The sequence below is a fragment of the Anticarsia gemmatalis genome, chromosome 25 (genome assembly GCF_050436995.1).
Source record: "Anticarsia gemmatalis isolate Benzon Research Colony breed Stoneville strain chromosome 25, ilAntGemm2 primary, whole genome shotgun sequence".
NCBI lineage: Eukaryota > Metazoa > Arthropoda > Insecta > Lepidoptera > Erebidae > Anticarsia > Anticarsia gemmatalis.
Window position 1 is genome coordinate 6,223,500 of NC_134769.1, and position 18,879 is coordinate 6,242,378.

The following is an 18,879-nucleotide window of genomic DNA, read 5'->3' on the forward strand; positions in this document are numbered from 1 at the left end:
TTCATTCTCATCCACACATCTTGGGTACCGATAATTATAGTGGAAAATTGGCCCCGCGGCAAGTGGGTTTTCCAAACAATAATCTATTAATTATATTTTGGACTCTGTCCTCTATTTTTAAATCACGATAATTGATGTTGGACTTCCCACTTGCTATCCAAAGTCCACGATTCAAAGTCTTTTTACAGTAATTTTTTGTAACCATAATATATGCGTGACGAATTTACTTCATAGTTTGCGGTTAGTATGTGCGTCACATCCTGGCTACACACAATATTATGTAAAAAATGTAACTCTCCCTCTACACATTCTTAGAATGACCAATTTATCAACAAGCCGTGTTTTTCTTGCCCTTACTTCTCAAGAACAACTTTTCCGATACAGTGGTAAATTAAAAAAGCTTTGACTATTTCAGGTACCTGTAAAATAATTATGAAACAAAGGATATTTTAATTTGAAGATGCAGGCATAATTGTATATGATAAACCCATTATTTCATACAATTCTACAGTTCAGTTTCGCTATATTTAATGATATTCCCATGTAATAGAGGGTGAGCCTATTCCCGTATACCGGGCACATTACCAAACTCCGGGCTGCTGAGAATAATCCAATACAGATTTTAAAATTCTTGTAGCCCTTTGTCAGACCCGGGAACCGAAGGGTCTTGATCAGCAATCGAATACACTACTTACTACGCCACAGCAGCAGTTGATAGAAGAACACTAGATCAAGCCGATTTAAACCAATCAAAATAAAAAAAATCCCTTCATTGTTGCCGTTACGTGACTTAAGTGATTGATGATCGTAATCTCAAATTATTTGTACAAAACATACAGCCTGCATGTATTAATCTATGATTGATTTCGTACAAAACCTAATTGAAATGACGTTGATCCATGCAAATTGCGATAAAATTTTAAGAGTCATAGTGTAAGTATAATATACATACATAATTATATACTATCCTTTTTATTTTGCCCACTTGAGACCATAAACCGTATGGGAAAAACCCGTGAGTGTGAACGGTTAAGTTTTAGGGCGGACACACACTTAAAACTAAAGCCTTCGCCACGCGGTTTGTGGCAGACGGGTAAAAGAGACGTAGGGGGCGAGCCTTTGCCCTTTACTGGGCACGTTACCAAACCTTTAAGCTACTATTAAGAAATATTCTAATACTAGCCGACCCGCGCAACTTCGCTTGCGTCACATTAAAGAATTATTTCCCCGTTTTTGTAACATTTTTACTGGAACTCTGCTCCTACTGGTCGTAGCGTGATGATATATAGTCTGTAGCCTTCCTCGATAAATGGGCTATCTAACACGGAAAGATTTTTTCAAATCGGACCAGTAGTTCCTGATATTAGCGCGTACAAACAAACAAACAAACTCTTCAGCTTTATAATATTGGTAGAGATAAATAGGAAAACCAAGAGTATTTTGGCCAACCTGAGAATCGAACCCGAGAACTCATGATCAGCAGTCGGATCCACGTGCACGTACGTAACGAATTATCTGACCATCTGCACTCAGATAACCACTTCAAATTACTGATTCTATCTCAAAAATCTGGCAAGTTGTTACACGAATTAAGTTTTAATCTGAATCGTATATAAATATTGATTAGAACTGATGAAAATCTAATATTGAGATGATTACCGTCAATGATATAAAAAGTGCCATTTATCGTATAAGTATTATAGTGGTGAAATTACTGACAAAATTGTGTAAGTCACCCTATAACCTGGCCTTGCGACTGTTATCTTAATTGGCTACAGCCGATGCCAACACTTACCGTGCCCTCCAGGCTGAACTCAGTTCAAATAACACAAAGCGACCACCCATCCATTGAATGTCCGCGCCAAAGGCTGCTTAATCCATTTATCTTTTACTGACCATTGAGCGCAACTATAAATGTCACCTGTTGCTGATTATTCTATTCCAAATTTAGATACAAAATACATATGTTCTTTATCCCTGAAAGCTGATAAATCATTCAGCCAATCACACTGGAAAGTCTTTTACAATCTTTATTGATATATTTAATCCTCATCGAAAAACCCGATACGCCTAGACGAGCCGTTTACGAGCCAATAGCAGTAAAATTAACTCATACCTACATTATAGCAATCATTCGCACTAATCCATACTTTTATAATTAGGTTAGGAATGAGAAAATTTGTCTGTTAGTTTGTTTGCTTGTCTTTTACGTTTTTACAGCTAGACCGCTGAATCGATTTAGTTGAAATTTTGCATAAAGATACTTGAAAATCCAGGCTCGAATATGGTTTAATTATTTTTACAAAAATCAACCCCTAAGCAGCTTTAATGGGGGATGAAAGAGTCAATGCGGGTGGTACCGCGGCTAGTCATCATCAGCTCATAAAGTAACACTGAAAATTGTATCAGCTTAATATTTTTATAGCTTAATAAAGTGAGTTCAATATTTGATTGTTTTATTATTGTTGATTAATATCACGTTTGTAACACACATGAATTAGAACCAATTACTTTACGATATTTGATTGAAATGGCAATATTTAAGTAATAAATATATAATATGGCCAACGCACATCCGGTCGGTTTATTGCAAAGCTCGTACTATGGTAACGAGATATGATTAACAAACTTACTTTTATATTTTTGAATACATACATGACTTTTGTTTAGTTCAATTAATATGCAATTAATATGGATTGTAAACCTTTTACTTATTGTAGATAAATTAACATGGTACAAAATATTCGTGCCCACCATCCAATATAGATATAAAATTCTCGCGTCACAGTTTTCGTTGCCATACTCCTCCGAAACGGCTTGACCGATTCTCATGAAATTTTGTGAGCATATTGAATAGGTCTGAGAATCGGCCAACATCTATTTTTCATACCCCCAAGTGACACCTTTTTTTTTAAATTTTATATTGCAAAACAACGTTTGCCGGGTCAGCTAGTATAGATATAAAATTAATGTAATTACAAGTTTCTGCTCATTACTTTTTCTAAAGTTTAGTCTGAAAATAATTGTGAGGGCAAAAATACTACTATGTGTTAATCCGTGTACCAAATTTCATTTAAATTCGTTAAAAAGTTTCCGCATGAAAGAATTATAAAGAGGCATATATCAGTCAAACTTTTGAATTTATGGTAGTAGTCATTTATTCTGTGAACTCCCTTCAGTAATAATTAAATCTCATTCTTCTGCAAAGCTTTGAAATTCACACAAACTTCTTGCTACATATAAACAAGTAATTGCTATCTCTACTATAATTTATCGGCACTAATCTTAAATAGGAATATTGACGGTAAAACCAAAAGACGAAAGCGCACGCGTACGTTAGCTGACCAAACTCTGATAAGTGTACTGACTAATGATCGATAACTTAAAATAGCAAAAATTATCACCAATCAATCATCATTGTTTGTACGTAGGTATCGGAATTAATGTTAGATTAGAATCTGTTGATGACCTAGTCATGTAAAGGGCAATGAGCAAAGAAACTCAGGCCTTAAAAAGGATATCCAACCATCGGTATCTATTATCATAAATGCGAAACTTTGCAGTGGCAACAGGCCACCCATAATAAGGGTGTATGTGTATTTCATGTACCTCAGCCTACATCGTCGCGTATAACAAGCGTGATTTTATATGCAACAAAGTTTAAGTGAACGCCATAACTTTTAACTTTTTGATGAAACTTGGCAGTAGCTTTGTCCGCGTCTTAATTCAAGTAGAACAGTTTGAAAATCATCGCACGTGTTAATCCATTATAAACTGTGTATTTTGCAAAATATTATATAACAATAGTATTTAATATTGATGATTCACAGAGCTTAGACGACATTGAATCAATCTTAATATATAATCAAAGATTGATTTCATCAAATTCTTATGTATTTGGATAATAACAATATTTATCTTTTTGCGTCGCGGACAAATAATATTGAAATAGTCGTTGACATAGTTCGATAATTCACAGGCGGCACCGGTGTGCAAAAGTTGCACACGAACACTAACATTGATAAATGCAGCCTATTTGCCACTGTTTTTATACTAACTTCTTCCTATGATATAGACGGCGCCAAACTACTTGAACATAATTTGCTGTATTAGAAATTAAACAGAATGTAGACCCAGTGCAGAGGACACTTGGTTGGCTGTTATACCAGTCGGGTGGTCGAAGCCGAAACGCCCTCGCCTTTGCGCAAAACTGTTATTCCTAAACTGACCTAAAAATCGTTTACTAAGATGTAGCGAAATTGTTCAAGTTCAAGTTGTTTGGCGGCACCTATATCTAAGTAATATCCAACCTGGACGGTATATCATAAAATTACTTTCCGTCGCAATCATAATAAAACTGTACTGAATATTAATTTCCTAACCTCTATCTACGCTCGAAGATAATTAGTCAATGAAAAACTTGGAATTTGCCCTTTTATTTATAGATTCCTAACGTTTATATTTATAGATAAAAAATTGTGAGTATTAACTACGATAAAAATACATAATACGATTGCTTATTAAAAAATACACAAATACTGACTAATCTTATAAATCAGAATCAATCATACCTCCTCTAGTGGGCGCAAAGTATACATTTTCATCTCTCAACTCATTTAAAAAAATACGCGTATAAGTCGCGACAACTTGTTGACTGCGGGTTCCTTAGAACAGATCTTGAAGGTATGCAAAGCCTCGGACTTGGCCAGCGTGGTTGGCTCAAGGTCTCACCCCTTCTTAACGGGAGGAGACTCTTGCCAGGCAGTGGGACAGTCATGGGTTAATAAAGCTTCTATCTATAAAGCTAATATTATAAAGCTGAAGAGTTTGTTTGTTTGTTTGAACACGCTAATCTCAGGAACTACTGGTCCGATTTGAACAATTATTTCAGTGTTAGATAGCCCATTTATCGAGGAAGGCTATAGGATATATATATCATCACGCTACGACCAATAGGAGCAGAGTCCCATTAAAAAATGTTACAAAAACGGGGAAAATCTCTTATGTGACGCAAGCGAAGTTGCGCGGGTCAGCTAGTTTATTTAAATACAAGTGATCGTAAAAGTCCTAAACGGGGCACGGCAAGCAACATACTAGGTTTTTACCTTCCTATAACCTTCAATGATTTTAGTCTACAAAACCAGCGCTACAGGACAAAATCTAACAGAAATCTATCCTTATCAAACTTGTAGGTAAAATCCCTTTTTCAAAGCGTTTTCCTCAACGTGAACTGACTATGTAATCAGTGTGGAAATAACTGTTTAAGACAATGACTCCGTACGCGGTTTGGGCAGTCCCGGATGACACCGACGTCATAGATATATTACATGATTATATGCAATACAAACTGTTAACTGTCACGTTTGTAGGACAAAACTGCTGAACCGATTGTTTAGTATACCATAGATGAAATAGTTATAAAGTCGGAGTCAAAAAGTCTACTACTTTTTTAAAGATAAACTCCTACGGGCTAATACAAGGGAAGGGATGTGAGTTGGTTTTAATATGAAACCAGTAATAATCAGTAATCAGCTAGAACTTATTTTACAAAAGTGTATACAAAAGGAAGGAGCTTTGTTAGGCCTTTACTCAAAACTATTGAATTGCTTATGATAAAATCATTTGGCACACATAACATGAATCCCGGAAATTTCCGAACGCGAATAACCTCGTCGACAGAATCTGGTATTTTATACGTGCTTATAGTAATGATGTTTTCCCTGATTACGTAGAGAATAAGTAAATGTTTTGACTTAAGGTATTTCAAGCTGGGTTTAAACAGCATAATTAGTCATTTTCCTTACTATCTTTTTAAGTAGTGTAATGCCAAACGGGTCCTAATTAAACGCGGTAAAGGTGCCTTTTTTATTTCCCGACATTATGCGTAATTTCCTTTCCATATTTTTTTAGTGTTGTAGATAAATTACGTAATAAATGTTATTTTTTGGAAATGGTTCTTCTTCTTTAAACTAAGGTATGATAAGACATTTAACCCTTGCTATGAGATTTCTTGATAAATTAAGCTTCTATTACAAAACAAATGAGTCAAAAGAGAAATCATTTGTGATTATTTCACTGACTCACGGAGATTGGGTCAGTCCCGGAAATTGATGTTATAAAGACGTATCCTTTATATCGTCACACGCATATTTAATCAATAAAGCTTATTCTCGCTTACCCTCTCTGTAAAATACGACCTGTGTTCTGTGACGGTGTATCTGTAACTCATCCAAATTTTGTTTGTTTTTTTTCTTCGGTTCATTATTTTCATTTGAAAGAAGAATAAAAAAGACTAACGTTTAAAATTTAATTTTCACATTCTTTAGCAAGAAGTGAAAATTTATTCCACTTGGAGAAAAAAAATAACATCTTTTTCTTTTTCTTTCTTTTCTTTTTTTAAAAGACAACTCCCGCACTAAGAATTGCTCTTGTGTCGCGGGGACTTTTACAAACATACAAACAACGGACACAAAGTACAACCAGACCCGAAACAATTATTTGTGGATCGCACAAATAATTGTCCCGTGTGGGAATCGAACCCACGACCTCCCGTTGCAATGGTAGCGGCGTGGTAACCTAAACCACTGCGCCACGGAGGCAGTCAAACATTGAGATTCATGCTATGAAAAATCAATGGAAGTGGGTAAACAAACTTGAAATCGAGAGTGTGTAGATATTTATGCTAATATATGTACATCCTCCTAACAGTAAAATCTTTACACCGTACCGTTACCTAGAAATGTATTATTACTTTCCTTATTTTCTTGAAATGGGATTAACCTATCGTAACGGCAAGTAAATTAATTCTTTGACAGTTTGTAACTACCTTCTATATGACTTCCATCAATTTCCATAAGAGATAAGTGTCCTTACATATAAAAAATGGGGATGTCTGTTTATCTGTCTGACACGCTTTCAAAACTAAACCACTGAACAGAAATTGGAAATAAACTTGTCAATACGCGAGTCAAATAGTATTTTTAACGACATTAACAATAATAATTCGAAATGAAATAATTGTTTTTCCATCTTCATAAACTTAGCACCCGGGCCAGAATGAAAAGAAACACATTTTTACAGACAACGCCGCAGAAAAACTGTTGTTATATTACTATGTACCTAGAGCTTGCAGCTTACCTCCAGCACTTACCTTTTCCTTGAAGACACATAACAGAGAATATTTTCATATAATATTAGGTCGGGGAAAAAGTCTTTTCGCGTTATAGTATGTATGAACTTGTAAAAAAATCACTTTGGCTTCAAGAATCACAAATGAGTACACGGTTCATTAGGTTACTTTCAGTGAGCTCGTGAGGTACCAAATATCGAGCTTTTTTGTGTAGAGAAAAGATTTGACTTATTATAATGCGAAAAGACTTTTCCCCGACCTAAGTGCAAGTGGCTGTATTGTTCGTGGACTAAATCTCATGCCGTGTATCTCTGCAGCATCAGTGCACAGCTATTGTGTTATATTTGGTATGGAGTTCACCTGATGTGGCCGAACAGACCAAAGAGAGATTAATATTTAGTTCAAATAAGCTACGTCAACTTCGACGTTGATGGGTTTCTGCTTACACAAAAGGCACTTTTTTATTACAGTCAGTCAGTTTAGCTAACCCGCGCAACTTCGCTTGCGTCACATATGAGAGAATGGGTCAAAATTTTCCCCGTTTTTGTAACATTTTTTACTGGTACTCTGCTCCTATTGGTCGTAGCGTGATGATATATAGCCTATAGCCTTGTCCGATAAATGGGCTATCTAACAATGAAAGATTTTTTTAAATCTGACCAGTAGTTCCTGAGTTAGCGCGTTCAAACAAACAAACAAACAAACTCCTTAGATTTATAATATTAGTATAGTATAGATAGTAGCTGAAACGCGCAGCTCCGTTCACGAATTTTCTTAGATTATTTTTCACAAAAATAATGAATCGAAATGGTTGAGCCGAGCAGTTTTGCGCAGGGGAACACATTTGGCAGTTCATTTTTGTATATAAGAAGATAAACAATAATAATGATTGAACTATGATGTCATATACCTTTGCATAATTACGTAAAAATAAAAGACGAACCAAATCCGAGCTGAATCGGATCACTATTTATTATACACATAAAACGTCAAAACGTTTTCTTTCAAGAATATTACATAAAAAATTATTTAGTACGGTAAGCGTATATAAGCGAGTTTTAAATTAAGTTTCATCTTAAATATTAATTGTTATAATTATCTTATCCCACAAAGAACGGGAGGCTATAAATTTAGACTTTAGGACAAAGTCTAGAACTTAACTTTATAAGTAATGACATTATTTAGTGCTCAAGTTTCAAAATTTCTTAAAATATTTCAGGATCTTTATCCATTTTATTATAAAGCATTCTTCGGTGTTATTTCTATACAAACATATCATTACACCTGTTATGCCCGAAGGTGTAGGCACAAGTTTATAAGTGCACCCACGTTTCGCCATTAGCAATGTGAATCTCATGTTATACAGGGCGACCCTATTGCCATTTGTGAACACACATCTTCAAAAAGGCTCTCATATTGTGTCTTTTCTTAATAACGTATTCACAATTGGATGGCACATACTATATTCCCATGCTTTTATAGACTGCCGCCCCCGGAGCAAAGAAAATAATTCAAACCTAAGAGTTACAATATATGTATGTACATTTAAATAAAAAATATACCTTTTTAGCTATGGTTTCTCTTTGGACTCGCTTCTGGCCCCTTTGAAAGAGTCAAACCCTTACTATGGGACGGTACGGCCCTCTTTACTGTGTTTTAAAACTAGCTAGCTTAAAAAGCTTACTTAAAATCTATGCTAATCTATACTAATATTATAAAGCTGAAGAGTTTGTTTGTTTGATTGTTTCATTTTTTGTTTGTTTGTTTGAACGCACTAATCTCAGGAACTACTGGTCCGATTTGAAAAATTCTTTCAGTGTTAGATATTCTATTTATCGAGGAAGGTTATAGGCTATATATCATCACGCTACGACTAATAGGAGCAGAGTACCAGTGAAAAATGTTACAAAAACGGGGAAAATTATGATTCTCTTATGTGACGCAAGCGAAGTTGCGCGGGTCAGCTAGTAAAAAATATACCTTATTAGCTATGGTTTCTCTTTGGACTTGCATTTGGCCCCTTAGAAAGAGTCAAGCTCTTACTATGGGACGGTACGGCCCTCTTTGGGAAACTGTGTTTTAGAACTAGCTAGCTTAAAAAGCTTACTTAAAACCAAGAAATATAATTCCTAGACCTGACAAGCTTAATAAGACTACATACAACTAATAAAGAAACCTTCATCAAACTTATCCTCTATAATAAAGTACTAAATAATTCATAGCGATATTATCATTCATAGCAGCAAATGTAGGGAAAACCCTTTTTACAATTTATTGCCGTTTTCATTACCTTCACAGTCAGCCTTTGGCGAGAAAATCCCCTACTGGAGTATGAATAGAATGTAAATTAAAATCAGGCCGACCTATAATACCTATATTATAAATACGAAAGCTTGTGACGATGGATGTATCTGTACATATGTTTGTTTCTTAAATTTTTAGTCTTTCATGCTAAAACTAATGAACGGTAGCTCGATTCTCTACTACTATCGACTCCCGACAACCGATCTGTCATCGATAAATTTTATATGAAAATCTGATCAGCGCCTCTGACGGACGTCGTAGGAAATGTTTTGGCAGTACATTCTAAATGTCAAAAAGATAGCTAGCCGGTTGTCGGTAGTCGATACTGGTATAGAATCGAGGTACTGGGGGGCTATCATGTATCTCAGTTGACAGCTATTTGAAAGCCACTATCCTGTCCATTGTTTTCTCTCTTAGGTTATAGTGATTAATAGTTACGTCAAAGCAGCAATGTACTGAATAGTGACCATAGATTTGACGTATACTAACTGTCAACTGAGATACGTGATAGGCCCGCAGATTATGATACACAGTTACTGAAAGTTAGTTTATAACCTGAACACATAGTATTATTTTAATCAAGCAAATATTATAATGCCAAGTCGTGGGCGGAAATGACATTTATTTAACAACAACCTTTTACAACATTAATGACTTTGTATATCGGTGTAAAACAAGTATTAATATAAATTTCTGTCAAATTGTTTTTGCACACGGACGCATCGAGAGACTTTGTTTTTGTTTATTATATGCTAGTTTAGATATTAAATTTTACTGAAAAGTAACAAGCCCTTGTTGTAAATAACAACAATAAAAATACAATAACATTATCAAAACAGGATAATTACACACAAAAACCTCATACATAGATTATGCGATATGATTCATTTTGAGGGATAACAATGAATATAGGCCTATACTAAGTATTACAATCTTGTAAATAATATTGATTTATATAAATAGTAAAGATTATACCGATAGTATAATTCTACAAGGTTTTCCGTAACACAGTTCGCTTGTACCCATTTGTCATAAGCTAATACGGTAACTAGGTATTTTTTGTTTATATTTGTCGCAATGTTGGGCAAAGGCCTAATATAATATTTGCCGTCGGTGGATTCTTACCACGATTAAAACTTACCAAGCTTCTTTTGAATTAAATTGAAATCTTCTAAATCAAATTCAAATTCAAATCATTTATTGCTTATATGCTTTATTCTTTCAGCGTTAGGTACACACCATTTATCGAGGAAGGCTATAGGCTATATAACATTACGCTAGGGCCATTAGGAGCGGAGTAGCAACGAGAAATGTTACAAAAGTGCTAGTTAATTATATTAACCTAGTGAAGTTTGCGTGAGTACCAAACCATAAATGCATAACACATGATAGTTATTAAACTTCGCATTAACGAAACAAGTTAGACTACTGTTTATTTTGGACATTACTATATGTGTCTTTAGTGTTTTTATAAAACTTTTATCCTAGAGCCCATAAAAACATGATTTTCCTTCAAGACGTTCTTATAATGTGCGAAAGAAGTTCTATTAATTAATTATGCAGACCACGTAAAAAGCATAGAGTAGTTTTATAAACTTTAAATTGAATCAATCGTGAACAGAATAATAAGTAGATTTACTATCTACCTAGCATGTAAATAAACCTTTTATGTGGATGTTAATCTATACTTTTATACTAATATTATAAAGCTGAAGAGTTTGTTTGTTTGTTAGTTTGTTTGAACGCGCTAATCTCAGGAACTACTGGTCCGATTTGAAAAATTCTCAGTATTAGATACCCTATTCATCGAGGTAAGCTATAGGCTATATATCATCACGCTACGACCAACAGGAGCAGAGTACCAATAAAAAATGTTACAAAAACGGGGAAAATTATAACCATTCTCTCTTATGTGATGCAAGCGAAGTTGCGCGGGTCAGCTAGTAGGTCATAATTTATAATGATGAACCTTGTAGTCTGGGTAGTGTAGCTGATCTTGAAGTTTTGGGCTCTTCTCCCGTGTCGGAGTGTTTTGTAATTTTCAACCAACGACAAAAAAAGAGGATTACTTATCTGCGAGTGTTCTTAGATATGTTTGATGAAAATCGATTGAGCCGTTAAAAAGTTGTTGGGGGTGAAATTGAGGGAAGGAGAGGAAATTTAGTCGGATGGGGTCTTAAATAGCTTCGTATGATGAGAAAGTTGGTGGTGGGAATATTAGAACGGCTAAACCTAACTAGCCGATCTTTAAAATGTATGAAAAAAAAAGAAATTGTATAAAATCGGGGGTTTCTTAAATTTTTAATTTACAGTTATTGTTAGGAAACTTTTCAATAGCCTTAGTTTGGTAACTTGATTTATATAAGGCCATAGGCTCACCCTCTATTACATAGGACAACGTTTTGGGTATTTTTCTCATACAACTCTTTTTAGTTGCTTGTTGCTTGCACACAAAATTAATTGGCGTGTACTGTGCATTGAGGACGCAAATATTAGGTTGGGGAAAAAGTATTTTCGAATCACAAATGAGTACACGGTTCATTAGGTTTCTTTTAGTGAGCTCGTGGGGTACCCAAATATCGAGCTTTTTTGTGTAGAGAAAAGATTTTATTACAAGTTCATACATACTATAATGCGAAAAGACTTTATCCCCGACCTAATACAACAGCAACATTTTTTTGTAACTGTAGACCCATTACAAAAACTGTAGAAATAAGCCCAAAACGACTATTAGTGACTCGCACAAATATTTTACATTGAACTACTGCGGAAGAGGATGAAGGAAGCGCTCATTATCATCTAGCAAATAGCATATCTCGCACTTGTGCTCTTGAACAATTGCAAATGGCCGGCAGTTTCACTTATCGTTTCTTTTTGCTCAATTACTCAATATTATCTTACTATTTCAATGTCAGTTGCTGAAATTAAATACCAGAGGAAATTCTTAATGCTCTTTTAAAAATTACCTCTGGAATTTTCTCGACTGTATTCTAAATGTTGATGTATTTCCTAATTACTACGCCCTCGGGTCTAACAAGACCAAATAAAAATGGCAACACCATATCGGCGATGTCTTGCAAAAACGTCAGGTGCATAATACTCTCCCCCGACGGGTCTCCACCTTGCTGTGGTGGGGGGGCTTAGTAGCCGCGAGCCTTGAGGTGAGGGCGCACTTCGGCCGCGGTGAAGCGAAGAGAGACCCATTGGAGAGGCCGCTTCCCTGTCTGGGCGGTACCGCACTAACCCGGGGGACCAAAGCGGCCGGCCGGCTGGGCCGAGGCGACGTAGGTCCGGCTGGTTTTGGAGGGGCTAGTCGCGGAGGAAGAGGTGTTCTAGTGTGTCGTTGCTGGGCACCCTATCCTCCGCGACTGGGCGGGGCCGCACCGCGTGATGCGGCAAAGGTGGGGCTGCCGTGGGGAGTCGGGGGTCGGGCGGTCGGACCCGGCTCTTAACCCATGGCGGCTGGTGGTGGGACCGCAGGGCCTGGGAGTGGGCAGACTACCACTCTCGGGCTCGTTGGTCGACGAGGAGGTGGCGGCGGCCGACACACCTTTCCGCCGCCGGCGGCCGGGACAAGCTGCGCATCTGCGCGTGGCCTGTCCCGGCTTCCGAAGGCCCCCTGGCTGGCGAACTCGGGGGAGTTTTCTGGCCACTGCACTAGGGGGCATGTGGGGGGACGGCACCCGTGTGTTGGGGTGTCGTCCCACACTGTGGACGGGTCCACATTGTGGACGGCCGCGTCGGGGCCGCGGATGTGTGCCTAAAGGCGTTCCCGTGGCCTCGGCACTAAGCGGCGAGGAGGCAACACCTTGGTGGTTTAGTGGGTAGGCCTTGCCCTTCTGGTTCGGAGAGCCCCACATACCCCAGCGCTCCCCCGGGCGTTGGGGATGCAATTTCATGCATTAACCAAGTAAAAAAAAAAAAAAAAAAAAAAAGGTGCATAATACTCGCAACCGGCGGTCCTGTATGAAAAGAGGTATGTATGTGAATGAGGCAAGAGAAGTTTGTAAGGATCGTACCAAAGGCGTTCTTTGGTCTCTGCCTAACCCTTTGGGAAAAAGACTTTGGCGAGATATTATGTATCTATGTATGTACAATGTATGTAATAACAAGATTTTGCACTGTATTTTGAGTTACCGCCACAGGTTTTTGTCACATGATATAAATAAAGATTAATCAATGACCGTTCAAACTCGTATTTAATCGCTATCTATAGCTTATAAGATAGATAAAATGTTTAGTCATTCATTCCGAATTGTGATATACCTACCTTTTAAGCCCTAAATCTAACAGTCATTTCCTTTGCATAAGAGATAAAGCAAGTTTCCTTACAGTGAATTATAGTTTATTTACCCACCCACACCCCTTCCACACATTGAAAAAATAAAATTGCGTCCTCTGAAAAACGCAAACTAATGCCTAAAAAACGTAACTTTTCAATGGACTATCGAGGACAAATTATATCAAAATGACATACATATAAATGTACGTATTGCGAAAACGGTAAATTTTTAATATTTTCTACGCAAAGGAAACACGTGCGTTGAGCCAATGACTCACGCTTCGTTTAATTTTCCGCTGTCAACAACAGATAGCTCTAACGAATGGTTTTGACAATACAATGGCCGTTTTAAACGTGTCATAATATTTGTTATTACTAAAACAAATATAAATACAAAAACATTATTAAGTACATTACTACTGACCGCGACTCCGTTCACGTGCACTATTACTATATGGTTTACTAGCTTTCGTCCGCGACTTCGTCCGTGTAAAAAGATTTACCGTGGTTTAAAGTATCCTATGTGTGTTAATCCAGGTTAAAATAAATAAATATAAAATAAATAGGTATGATTGGACTACTCACACACGGTCATTTGATTCCAAACGAAGCAGGGCTTGTACTATGGTAACCAAATAACTGATAAACATACTTATATATTTCTAAATACATACTTATATAGATACATTAACATCCAGGCTCAGAACAAATACTAGTGCTCATCACACAAAGATTTGTCCCGGGTGGGATTCGAACCCACCACACGCGGCGCTCCGGTTGTTGCGGCGAGGTGACCGCTTAAACCACTGCGCCAAACGTGCAGTTAAAACGATCTATATGTAAAATTTTATTATAATTCCAGTAGTTTTTTCGTGAAAGAGAAACAAACACGCATTCATCCTCACAAACTTTTTCATTTATAATATTAATGGGATTACCCACATAGTTCCCGTTTTCATGGGATATACGGGATAAAAAAATCATCTAAAACAATTCAGCGGTTTAAGTACAGAGAAGTGACAGACAGTCACTTTTGCATTTGAAATATTAGAAAGTATTTATCAGAGTAGTGATACTGATAGCCAAATGGTTGCCTTGTGTATTCGTCTCCCAATCGGTCAAGGGCTCAAGTGCTCAAAACCAGGGCAACCACATCAATCAAATATAAGATTATTTCGTAGGAATCAGTTTCCGAATATTACAATGAAACGATAAATTATTAAACTATATACCTAATAACCAGAAGAAATCATTTAAAACGAAACCTTAATAAACAACAATTTGCCAAACATTAGAAGATTACGATAACCTATCAATTATTATCTTATACATTAGAATTTGTCTCCAATAAACGTTTTTGAAATCAAATAGGTAATATTAGATGTTTTTCTTTACCGCCGCAAGTCATGTCGGCTCTCATTAGGCAAAGTCGTGATACAACTATCTCGGTAGAAAACAATGAGTTGCCGTTTAAATATGTAGATACAACTAGCTTTTACCCGCGGCTTCGTCGTCGTCAAATGATTTCCCGGGGCAAGAAGTATCATATGTCTTAATCCAGGTTATAAGCCCTCCGTGTACTAAATTTTACTAAAATCCGTCCAGGAGTTTCTTCGTGAAACAGTAACAAAAATACGTACGACCACCAATACTTACTAATAGTCGCATTATAATATTAATAGGATAGTAGGATGTCCTCTTGGCCAATATTCCACGGCAGTATGTCTACGGCAGCCGGTTTAATAAGCATTGGTGACCCACAAGCTCGTGTAGCTGACGGTGGCCTATTACTACAGTTACTTTATTTTGTAAAATACATAACATTATCACTGGCTTCAAGAATCACAAATGTATGTACATGGTTTCTTAGGTTTCTTTCAGTGAGTAGTACCCAAATATTGAGCTTTTTTGTGTAGAGAAAAGATTTTATTACAAGTTTATACATACTACAATGCGAAAAGACTTTTTCCCCGACCTAATACCTAACATTATCACTACATACTTAGTATAAAACTTAGACGCTTTCCGCTGTCTGTCCCTATGTAAGCTTGGATCTTTAAAACAACGCAACGGATTTTAATGCGGTGTTAATAGCTAAACCCCCGGTTTCTGAGGTACATTTAGCGGTAGTTTATCTATTCAATAGTGTCAAAACTCATACAAAAAAAACGCTATTGAATAGATAAACTACCGTTAAATTTACTTAGAGTCCGGGGGTAATTGAAAAAGTTTACGTGTCATAATTTATTTTAAAGACTTTTTCTCAAATTACTTTGAAAACCGCGGGCGATGCCGAAGCGAGGCGCTAGTAGTTAAAGCTCTGTACTAAATTGTCGAAATACAGTTACTAGATAATAAGAACATTCACAAAATTGTTATCTTAACGCGTTTATCATTTGCGTCATTTAATTACTGTCCAGTTAATCCGATACCTATCTAGTAACATATTTATTAGATAATTGCTATCTCTATGTAAGTCAAATGTGCATATCAGTGTTTTTTTAAATGTTAGCCTTAGGCCCCCGGGGGCCATGCAGTATTATATTATACTAGCCGCCGCCCGCGACTCCAACTGCGCTTCCCTGCCAAACCAAAACACTGTAACAAAAATCCGTTTTGAGATAATTGCCAAAAATGTTTCTTCGTAACCATATTCTGAGCCTAATTCTGTATTCTTTTATTTGCTTTATCTTGTTAAATAAGAGTAAAAATGATAAAAATGTTTATCACAAGTACTAAACTGACTTAAAGGAATTGATCGGACTCTGTTAAGCAAAAACACTGTATGTCCACTTACAGTCTTTTGGATTGGCACGACAGCCGGGGACTGTGGCTACGGGTCGGTTCACATATTCTGACAGACGATGCGTCGAGTGTAGCTCATCATCAACGCATCATCAATTAAATGTACGAGTATAAGGTTTAACGTGTTTACATGTTTCTCTGTTTTAGCGCAACGTGACCGATAATACGCGACGCATTTTCGGTCAGATATGAACCGACCGTAAATATTTTTCTTGTTTTCATAGCGCGATATATACAGCCTTCTTCAATAAATAGATAATTTAACACAAAAATATTATTTCAGTTTAAACTAGTAGTTCCTGAGACTACCGTGTTTAAACAAGCAAACTCTTCAGCTTTAAGTTATTAGTATAAAAGGGTCCGCCATCTAGTCTTACCCCCGGTTTCTGTGGTACATTAAGCGGCAGTTTATCTATTCAATAGCGTTAAGACTCATATAAAATAAACTACCGCTAAATGTGCATAGAAACCGGGGGTAAGTCGTACTAATAAATAAATGCCAGCGAGTAACTTAAACGGTACACCAAACTAAACTTTTACGTGGGTCCTTCTTGTGCCTGATTTTCTATTGATATTGGGCGGCTGAAAATGGTCGAAAAGCGGTGTTTTAGATCATGGACTCGATGTTGTATTGGTAATGGTACAGCATTGGCATTTCGGCGCCAGAGAAATTTATACAAAGTATAATAAAGTCATATATCTACCTAGTCCCCAACCCGCACCTGGCCAGAACTAGAGGTGAACTAGAGGCCTAACCCCTCCCTCGTTTGGGAGGAGACCCTTGCTCAGCAGTGGGACAGTTATGGGTTTATAATAGGATCTTTACGGTCCGCACGGTCCATACGCTTCGATTCCAACGCAGTTTACGCGTAGCTTTAAGGTTATCAAGACATGCTGATTGATTATTAAACTAATATTAACGAATGATAATATTAATGCGAAAAATGATGTATTATACTAATACCTATCAGGAGTATTGACGTAAATGAGATTGTGAAACCTTCGCACCGGTTATCTGTTTATCAATAAAAATCTATGTTCTCGACAACATTGTGTTTGAAAACATTGATAATATTATTTTTGTGATAATTTTGTTGAAATTTTTCCATTAATTGCATGCATTGTCTTAACGATTAATAAAACGGATTGACGGATTTTTTTAATCAACTGTATTTTTTTATGTTTGTTACCACATTATTATTACAAACTAGCTGACCCGCGCAACTTCGCTTGCGTCACAAAAGAGAGAATGAATGAAATTTACCCCCGTTTTTGTGACATTCCTTACTGGTACTCTGCTCCTTTTGGTCGTAGCGTGATGATATATAGCCTATAGCCTTCCTCGATAAATGGGCTATCTAACACTGAAAGAATTTTTCAAATCGGACCAGTAGATCCTGAGATTAGCGCGTTCAAACAAACAAACAAACTCTTCAGCTTTATAATATTAGTATAGATGATTATTGATTATTATTACTAAAGTTATTAGTAGGATAGACTTTTAAGTACCTACTACCTATATTACTTACTTTAACTATCTAGGCTTTAATTGTTATCTATACAACGTGCACAATGACTTATTTCTTTTAACCTATGGGTATGGTGGGATTAATAATCATGTAATAAACAAAAAAATAACATTGTTGGCTAATTGAAAAAATTTAAATGTCTCACATCTATACTAATCTATACTAATATTATAAAGCTGAAGAGTTTGTTTGTTTGTTTGTTTGATTGTTTGTTTGATTGTTTGTTTGTTTGTTTGTTTGTTTGTTTGTTTGAACGCGCTAATCTCAGGAACTACTGGTCCGATTTGAAAAATTCAGTGTTAGATAGACCATTTATCGAGGAAGGCTATAGGCTATATATCATCCCGCTAAGACCAATAGGAGCAGAGAAGCAATAAAAAATGTAACAAAATAGGGGAAAATCTTGACCCGTTCTCTCTTATGTGACGCAAGCGAAGTTACGCGGGTCAGCTAGTACTAAATAAAAAAATAATGTAATCAAAACAATATCACCCTGTACAAACAACCAAAGTAAGTACATCAAACGGTGCGGCAACGTCGCGTGCGCCGCCCGCCCAATAGCAGAGTCGCAAAGAAAGAACGCTTTGCTGTAGTAGCATTATTTCTCATTTTAGTTTCATTGATTCGAATATCATATGACTCCTGAGCCCGGTAAACGAACTTTACTCGAGTTGATTATGTACAGGCTGTGGAATTTTTTAAATAAAGTTAATTGTTAATAAGTCAGTAATTAACAATAATAATACAAATTGTTGTACTTTACATGACTATGGACATCTAGCCCTACCCATACGTTTAAAGAAATTAGCCACTGCAGCGGCACGTTATAC

At 36.5% G+C, this 18,879-nt stretch overlaps 1 protein-coding gene across 5 annotated transcripts in view; it reads right to left on the bottom strand.

Moving 5' to 3' along the window:
* LOC142983825 (solute carrier family 41 member 1-like) overlaps positions 1 to 18,879 on the bottom strand; it is a 120,889-nt gene that overhangs the window by 95,697 nt on the left and 6,313 nt on the right. The gene's annotated exons all lie outside the window — the stretch shown is intronic.